Source organism: Gossypium hirsutum, chromosome A06 (genome assembly GCF_007990345.1).
Source record: "Gossypium hirsutum isolate 1008001.06 chromosome A06, Gossypium_hirsutum_v2.1, whole genome shotgun sequence".
Lineage (NCBI taxonomy): Eukaryota > Viridiplantae > Streptophyta > Magnoliopsida > Malvales > Malvaceae > Gossypium > Gossypium hirsutum.
In genome coordinates, this window is record NC_053429.1 from 76,915,889 (window position 1) to 76,925,880 (window position 9,992).

The 9,992-nt window shown below is 35.0% G+C and overlaps 1 non-coding gene across 1 annotated transcript; it reads left to right on the plus strand.

Annotated features, from left to right (window-relative positions):
• The first annotated feature begins 8,158 nt into the window (after positions 1-8,158).
• On the plus strand, positions 8,159-8,265 carry LOC121231606 (small nucleolar RNA R71). Its single transcript, XR_005929662.1, has one exon. It is a non-coding gene; the product is annotated as a small nucleolar RNA R71 (small nucleolar RNA).
• The last annotated feature ends 1,727 nt before the right edge of the window (positions 8,266-9,992 follow it).

The window sequence follows — 9,992 nt, forward strand, 5'->3', positions numbered from 1 at the left end:
ATCTCTGAGCGCCTTACAAGATTTGAGTAGCAATGTTTTCAGCGCTTTGATCACATTGATGCGACTCTACATCAGATTTGTTAGCACTCCCATATCTCATTGCCACCACCACCTCGCGAACCATCTGGCGATGACGATGTTTAAAAGCTTTTTATTTTTTATTTTTATTTTCACTTTTATCTTTATTTGTCTTAATTAAGTACTTTTTATTTCATTTTCCTTTAATATTATTTTAATTTTAGTTTTTATAATTTTTTGAATAATTTATAGTCTTGGCTATTTCATTACGCGTAATTATGCTTTATTATATTCCCTAAAAAGTTCTTGATTCTATCACAGTTATAAAGAGCTCCAAAGCTCATTATCGCATATGAGCAAAAAACTCCACTGGGAAAGGTTCTCCACGACTGCCATGTCTTGCTCGACGACGACCATAGCTACCGCAAGATATAATATTCTTTTGGCACAGGACTTATGGACTAATGAACCTCTACCACCACCGGAGTATCCTCCTCCACTCTCATCATTGCCTTGGCCAATTATTCTCCATAACTCTAAATCAAGGAGTTCATTCATCATTCAGGAAGTTTCACTTCTCTCCCTATCTTATGATTATTTATCTATACTTTCCAATATATCTATCTTTGTACATTGAGGGCAATGTACATCTTAAGTGTGGGAGGTCTTTTATATAATCATTAGAAATCCCTGAATTTTTTCTTATTCTCACGTGAATTACTCATATCACTATTAGAATGAATTTTAATTAATTTATGATTTTTATTGATATGTCTTGAGTTAAAACATAGGAAATTATGCATTGATTGTTTAAACTTTAAGACATTACGGAATCAAGCATGATAAGTTGATTTTTGAAAAATTAAAAACTTTTAGGTTGTTTCCCTAAGTTTAGGTATTATCTTGAGTTGAAATTCACAAGTTTAAACATCAAAAAGCCATAATTTTTGTGAAATCTTGAGCCTTTAGAGCATATTTTATTCCATTCATCCTCACTTTCTTTATGAGTGCGTCAGTTTTGATTTGTTATTCAAGAACTTGCTTGATTATGCATATCAAGACCACACCATTTGATTTGATATGTCAAGATGATAAAGGAACTTAGGTTTAACCCACTCACTCCACAAAAGCCTACCTCCATAATTAACCCTTAGTGAACCCCTTTTGAGCCTAACAAGCCATTAATTGATTTACCCTCAATATTAACCCTTAACCCATTATAGTTGAAATCCCCTAATTTGATCCCTATTTTTGTCAAGATTTGAGTTGAACAAATTGCTTAGCTATGTTTTGTTCTTCTATGTGTTTGACTTGTTCTAAATATATATATATACTTCAACACATATTAGTAGTAATTCGTCGTTTTTGAGCTTGAGTGTGAATTCCATATTCTGAGAAGAAGCTCACTTGTATTCAACTGATGACTAGTCATTTTTCTAGCTAGGTAATTTTTCAATTCAATCTCGATTCTAACCTTTTCTTTCAGCTTGTGACCACACCCCCTAACTAAAGCCACGTTACAACCATCTAAAAGACCTTTTTTGATTGATGTATTAGCTCAATATATAGTGGTGGAGATTTGATTTTCAAGCAAGCCTATGGTAATAACTTTTCATATTGACTAATTAGTTCTTTAATTGATGTCCTTAAACACCTTAAGTGATTTGAGTGAATATTTAGTGAGGATGTTAAACTCTGCATATTTTGATCAAAGGTAATCACTTAGATGAGGGGAGACACCTATGTTTTCGTGATAAAATGCTCAACTTGGACTGTTTGAAACTTTGATGTACTTTTAGTTGAATTTTCAATGTATGTGCACTTATGGATTATTTTGAGATATTATTGTTAGGGATTATAAATTGAGAAAAAATTATTTTGATTGTGAGTTGAGGATTTTGCTTGAGGGCAAGCAAATGCTTAAGTGTGGGGGTATTTGATGAACCATAATTTATACATATTTTTATCCTATGCTTAGCCCATTTATGAATGGTTTCTCCTTAGATTTGGTAAATTCTATGCTCCTAATCCTTTAATTTCATGTTTTATACTTAGGTGAGCATAGAAGAGTAAAAAGAGAGAGGAACAGGCCGAAAACGGAGAAAATGGACCCACGTGGGAAATTAACACGGCCTGGACTTCCTCACACGGGTGTGTCACATGGTCGTGTCTATTTGGTAGGATTGAAGCACGACTTACACGGGTAGACTACACGCCCGTGCCTATTCAACAGCCTTGACCACAGGCTGGAGTAATCGCACACGGGCGTGTCCCTGCCGAGCCCAAGTATAGTCCTATTTGGAAAAGGCCAATTTTTAGGGCTCTTAGGAATTCAAAAGCCTTTTTAAACACCTGAGGAGGCACTTAAGAGGGGGTACGCAGAGTAGGAAGCAAGGAATTACTCAAGGAAAGTCGATTGATCCATCTCAGAAGCCGGATTCATCATCAAGACTGAAGATCTCCCTTCAAGTTCCTTCAGGAGTTTTGGGTTTTCTTATGTTTTGTTATATTTATGCTTTTGAGATGTTTTCTTTCATAAGTATGAACTAAACCCCTTAAATACCTAAGGGGAATGAAACCTGAGATAGATCTTGTTATTATTATCTGAATTGTATGATAAATATTTAACTTGTTCTTAATTATGTGTTCTTAATTCTTGTTTTAATATTCCAGGATATTGATTCAAGTTAAGCTCTTATTCAGAGGAGCAATAGACCCTGTCTAACAGTAAAATTATCATAATTACACAGAGTAGATTGCGCGCCTAGAGATAGGGTGACAAGATTTTGTCAGATTAGGGTGAAACCTAATAAGGGAATCCATAGATCGAGTTAATGCAATTCTAGGGTGTTAATTAGAAAGATATTTCAATTATTCAACCTAGGGTTAGGCATTATTAGTCTCGAGAGAGATAATAATATAACTTAGGAATTTCTACGGATCAAGTCAAATGAATAAATCGTCTGATTTATAGTCAAATAAAGAGTGAAGTCTAGGTGGATTTTTCCTTAGGTATTGTCTTAATCAATCGAATTCTCCTAAAAGCATTTTCCCAAATTTTATTTCTGTGCCTTCTTAGTTTAGTAATTAGTTTAGATAACCAAACCTTTTAATTTTTAGGCTAGATAATAAAAAGAAAGTAAATACTAGTACTCAAGGTTCCTTTGGGTTCGACGATCTGGTCTTGCTGAACTATACTACTGTTCGATAGGTACACTTGCCTTCATCGTGATAATAAGTTAGTCTCAAGAATGATTCATTCATAAATCCGTAAAACCTTTCACGAATATCACGTATCATCAGCTATGGTCCAGCCAATTACTTTCTTAAATTTCTTTAGAATAGCAATTAGTGCTCCTCTTGGTTTTTTGTCAGTTTTACTAAAATAATCACAGGAAAAGTAGAACAATCACCTAAATAAACGTATTTCAAATGGGAAGGAAGTACCTTTAGTTTGAGTTTAGGTGGTTCTTTGATTGACAACTTGGGTTGCACAAATTCTCTGACTTCCAACTTCAATGATTCAAACTGTGTGGATTGAATAAAATTTCTTGGATTGGCTTTCATCAAATCCATGTTTTCTTCACCTTCTTCATCCTCCAAAGGGTCAAGATCTAAGGCTTTCTCCAATGGATCTTCTTCAAAATTGCTTGCCATAGAAACCAAGGTTTCTATCTCTTTCATAACTTAACACTCTTCAATGGGATCGGGAAATTTCATTGCTTTAAGAATGTTAAAGGTTACCTGATCATCTTGAACTCGCATGGTGTGTAACGCCCCGTACCCGAGACCGTCGCCGGAGTCGAACACGAGGTGTTAATAGACTTAATTCATTACTTAAACAGCTCAAACAATTTATTTTTAAAATTTTCAGTCAAGCTAACAATCTGCATCATAGTCGCTTAAAAATTATTATCTTGAGGTACGAAACTTGAAATCCAATTTTGTAAATTTTCCCTGAGACTAGACTCATATATCTATTTACTAATTTTTTTATAGAATTTTTGATCAAGAAAATTAGTACAGTTTATTAGTTAAAGTCTCCCCTGTTTCACAGTTTGACTGCTTTGACCTCTGTGTATTACGAATTAGATATCTCCCTGTACAGAGTTTCAATGACTATGCCGTTTCTTTCTAATAAAACTAGACTAAATAAGGAAACTGTAAATATAAATCATTACTTCTAATTATTTTTGAAAAATTTATGGTGAATTTCCAAATTCAGAATAGGGGATCCAGAAATCGCACTGGCCCTATTTCACAAAAATTTAAACATCTCATAAAATATAACTCATATACCTGTTTTGTTCCATCCATATGAAAATAGACTCATAATTCTTAAATTTCATATATTATTCATCATCTAATTGTATCTCTACTATTTTTAGTGATTTTTCAAACTCACATCACTGCTGCTATCTGAATCTATTTTATGGTAAATTTTACCTATTTCATGGTTTCCATGGATTAGCTAGCAATTTAGCATACATAACACCAAATATGATCATGATTAGCCATTCCAATGGCTAATCATTACCAAGAATTTCCATACCACTCAATAACCATATCATAAGACCATATACACAAAATGATTATAATGCTATACATGCCATACTCAAAATATACAAGCCATTATGCCAAGATGGTATACGGATAGTGTGAGCGTGCCTCCGACCGTTTCCGATTTCTGAGCTGGCTTGTCAACACTACAAGGAATGAAAAGGAGGGAGTAAGCATAAATGCTTAGTAAGTTCACATGCAAATAGCAAGTAACATAACCATATAAGCAAACATAAAACATCATTTGCATAATCATCACCAAGACATTCATATCACATTTTCATTTATCATCTTACCATATTGTTGTTATACCGAGTTTTCAACCCGAGGGTTAAGTACATAGCTGTTCAAAGTATCCATTTCACAACACTTACCAATACGTCCCTTTCATCTTGAGTATTCCTCCATTTGAGTAGAACTTTACTCGTTGAACACATCGGAATATAATTCGGATACATGGAAAGTTTGCATATAAGTGCCACATATGTAGCCAAGCTACCATGTAACCCGCCCATAAGTGAACTCGGACTCAACTGAACGAGCTCGGGCGTTCGCATCCATAAGTGAACTCGGACTCAACTCAACGAGCTCGGATGCCTAGTTACATCTCTCGAACTCGGACTCAACTCAACGAGTTCGGACATTCGCATCCATAAGTGAACTCGGACTCAACTCAATGAGTTCGGATGCTCAACCATCCTAGTGACATGCCACTTGTATCCTAATCTATTCCTAAGGTTCAAACAGGCTTTTTCCCTCGATCTCGCATTTGTCGTCTTCCATGGAATATCGGAACCGATACTCGGTAGCAATTCATATTTATCAAGTAGTAAACATAATTTGCATATTACTCAACATTAACCACAAAGCATAATATTTCATGATAAAAAAATCAGCATATCATATAATTAACATCAATAACTTAAAAATAACAATTATGCTACATTATTTACACATGAACTTACCTCGTATGCGAAAATGGCTACTTTTACCATTTCATCCACAACTTGGTATTTTCCCCATTTTAGCCCGAATTTTAGTTTTCCTTGCTCTATCATTTAAAATATAGTCTAATTAGGACTCACATTATTCAAATTGACCCAAAATCATATTTTGGAAAAATTACAATTTTGCCCCTAAACTTTTGCATATTTACACTTTTCCCCAAAGCTCGTAAATTAAACTTCAGCCTATTTTCTTATGTTTTATGGCATGCTGATCATTTTTCCCTTTTATGGAAACATCAAATTCTCACTCTAACATGTAATTATGACTATTAGGTATTTTTACCGATTAAGCCCTTTTGCTAGTTTTCGCTTAAAACCGAGTAGCACAAGTTGTCTAACATAATTTAAAACCTTATATACTATCATAAAACATAAAAATACACAAATTTCACCTATGGGTATTTTCCCAAATATAAACCCTAGGTTAAATTATTGCAAGCATAAGCTTAATCGAGCTACCGGGACTCCAAAAACGTAAAGAACTTGAAAAACGGGGCTAGAATGGACTTACAATAGAGCTTGGAAGCTTGAAAAACCCTATCCATGGTTTCTCCTTGCTATATTCGGCCATGGGGTTGAAGATGAGCAAAATTGGCTTTTAATTTTGTATTTTAATTCATTTTACCCCTAAATGACCAAAATGCCCTTACTACTAAACTTTCCAAAAATTCCATCCATGTCCAATTTTTGTCCATAGACTTAGAAATTGGTAAAATTCTATTTAAGACCTCCTAATTAATATTTCAAAACAATTTCATACTAGAAACTTCTAGAATGCAAGTTTTACAAATTATTCGATTTAGTCCCTAATTTCAATTTAAGCACTTTATGCATAAAATTTCTTCACGAAATTTTCACACAATCATGCAATCATATCATAAACCTAAAAATAATCATAAAATAATTATTTCTATCTCGGATTTTGTGGTCACGAAACCACTATTCTGACTAGGCCTAAAATCAGGATATTACATGGTGAATTCACCTTTCTGCACATCAATTAATGTTCTTCCCGTGGCTAAGAAAGGTCTCCCAAGGATGATCGACACTTCCTTATCTACTTCAAAATCTAAGACAATGAAATCAGTAGGAAAAATAAATTTATCGACTCTTAACAAAACATCCTCAATCTTTCCCTTGGGATATGCTAAAGATCGATCCGCTAGCTGAAGCATCACAGTTGTAGGTCTTACTTCACCTATCCCTAACATCTTAAAAATAGACTTGGGCATCAAGTTGATACTTGCTCCTAAATCACACAAAGCTTTACCATAGTAAGATTCACCAATGTTACAGGGTATAGTAAAGCTTCCTGAGTCTTTCAATTTTGGTGGCAGTTTGTTCTGTAGGAATGCACTGCACTCCTTTGTCAAGGCAACAGTCTCATACTCACTCATTCGTTTCTTCTTGGACAGTATATCCTTCATAAACTTCACATAATTTGGCATTTGTTCTAAAGCCTCCACCAATGGAATATTGATGTGTAAATGCTTCAAAAAATTGAAAAACCTTCTTAAATTGCACTTCCTGTTTCTGCTTGTGTTGCTACAATCTTTGCAGTTGTGGAGGTGATCGAACTTTTGGCTGAACCGGACAACTTTTCTAAGTAGGTAAATTTGCATCCAAAGAAGATGTTAAAGTATCTGAATTCACTAAGTTAGGATTTACCTTGTTAATCTTTGCAGATTTTGATTCCTTTCGTGTAGGAATTTCAACAGCTGGTTGATTCTTCTCAACGAGCTTATCTTCGACATCAATCAATTGGGGTTCCAAAATTTTATCACTTCGCAATGCCACTGCCTTGATATGTTCTTTACCCAAATTTCATGGATTCTCAGTATCGCTCGGCAAGGTTCCTTGCGGTCTATTGTGAAGCTCTGTAGCTAACTGACCCATTTGGTTTTCCAAATTTTTCATTGTTGCTACTTGGCTTTGGATCAAAGCGTCACTCTTTTACATGTATGCTTTCAACAAGTTCTCCAAACTATTTGATGCCTCAACTTGATGTGGTTTTGGAGCTTGCTGATTAAACCCTTGAGATTGGTTGAGTCTATGTTGCAAGGAGTTGTGGTTCGGTCTATTTCCTTAGTTGCTCCAAGGAAAGCTAGGATGATTACGCCATGAAGGATTATAGAAGTTGGACTGGGGTCATTGTCCACTCCTATTTTGATATTGGTTCCACCATAGTACACTGGCTCAAGATTTGATGGACAATTCTCAAAATAATGACCTTCCCCACAGCACACACATGAAGTTACTTCGTACGAACTTGGTGGCTGAGCTGTAAAATTATTAGTACTATTAGCGGTAAACTGTTTTAACATAGTGGAAATAAATGATACCTGAGCTGATAACGAAGTCAGGGCATCAACTTCATGAACTCCAACTACACATCTTCCTGAAGCTATTTGATTTGTTGGCTACTGATAGTTATTACTCGCGATCCTCTCAATGATCTCATAAGCCTCATGATAAGACTTAGACAAAATTGCACCATTCGCAGAAGCATCTACCATCAATCTTGTATGTGCATTGAGACCATTATAGAATGTCTCCAACTGGATACAATGGGAATCCCATGATGAGGACACTTACGCAGTAACTCCTTGAATTACTCCCAAGCCTCATACAATGACTCGTCATCCAATTGTTGGAAGGTTGTGATCTCATTCCTCAACTTAGCGTTTTTGCAAGGTGGGAAATACTTAACCAAAAATCTCTCTACTAATTCTTGCCATTAGATATGGAACTTGGTGCCAATGAATTGAGCCATACTCGTGCTTGATCTCGCAATGAGTACGAAAACAATTTCAACCTCAGTGCGTCTTCAATTACACTGGCTATCTTGAATGAATCACTCTCCTCCATAAACAATCGAAGATGGAGATGTGGATCTTTTGTGGGCATACCGCTGAATTAGCCCACCGTTTGGAGTATTTGAAACATCATTAGTTTCAATTCAAATTGGGTTGCCTCAATATCTGGGCTTCTAATTCCTGGGTTTAACTCACTAAAAAGTGGCACAGCATTTTTTCTGATGCATCGATCCCTATCATCGGCAATGAGGATGGGATTTCGTACATGATCGGCTTCATTACCTTTGTCTTGATTCTGATTTCCAAGGTCCATTCACGTCTTCTTTGTCTGAAAGTTCGCTCAATTTCAGGGTCTACAGGCAGTAATAAGTAAGTTTACACAGCCGTTATCAAGTAATAAGTAAGTATCGAGTTATCATCTCCACAGGGATTGTATTTGTGCTAAGTCACTTAATTTGTAAAATTATATTAACAATTTGGTAAAAAAAAACACAATTTAGTTGAGAAGTGATGATTAAAATATCCTAGACTAAATGCAATGATCCCTGATGCAAATTAACCTAAGTATACAAACTATATGAATGAAATAGATTTTAGTAAAATTAAACACAATTTGCAACAATTATAACATAAATAAGCTAGGAAAATAACTTTAATTAAACTTAATTTATTATCAACATGCTTAATAATATTCAGAAAAACATTCCATGGCAACTCGATCTTTCATGAGTTTGGAAACCACGTTATGTCCTTTCGGAATCCTTTACATAGTAAATACCCATTTTAGTGATCCTTATTTACTAAGGGTTTCTTAGTATTTGTGTGAGGTAACAGGGATGTGATAGGTTTGAAATAGTTTAATGACACAAATCTAAAAACTATGCAAATAACAGAGCCTGATTAGGGTTGTTATGCAACCTACAATTTAATCAGGTTAGGATCTAAATTGAGCATGCTCATTTCAATTATGCATCCACTAGCCGTCGTCTGGTTTGGATCGTTCAACTAATTTAGGTGCATTTCAATCATGTATGACCGAAATACAGACTTCATTTTAATTGAAAACATGATCAATTGAGGCACAAACATTATAAGCATGAATCTAATAAATATTATTTAATCAAAGCAATCATCCTAGCTTAAATAAAATTAAGCTAACATTGTTGTAAACAAGAACAAAGAACACATAGCAAACATCTTTAGATTAAATTAAAGAAAAGAAATATTAAACCCAATTCAGAGTGGCTGTCACCCAAGACTCTGACTGACGAGGCTCCTTCCTTCATTTTCTTCGCTCCTTTGCTAGTGGCTCTCCAAGGTGGCCGACCAAGGGTCTTTTAAGAAGCTCAAATGCTAAAATATTTATGAAAAAATGATGTTAGGCATGGGGAGAAAAGAAGAATGCTAAGAGAATTTAGAGAGGAGAGAATGATGAATGATGAGGGATGAGTAGAAATGTGAGAATGAGGTCCTATTTATAAGTGAGGAGAGGGAGATAGTGTACTAAAAATAGGATTTTTCATCTTTTGAAGCATCTTCCATGGGTGGCTGACCATAATTTGAGGAAGTTGAGCTGATTTTTGCTTGATTT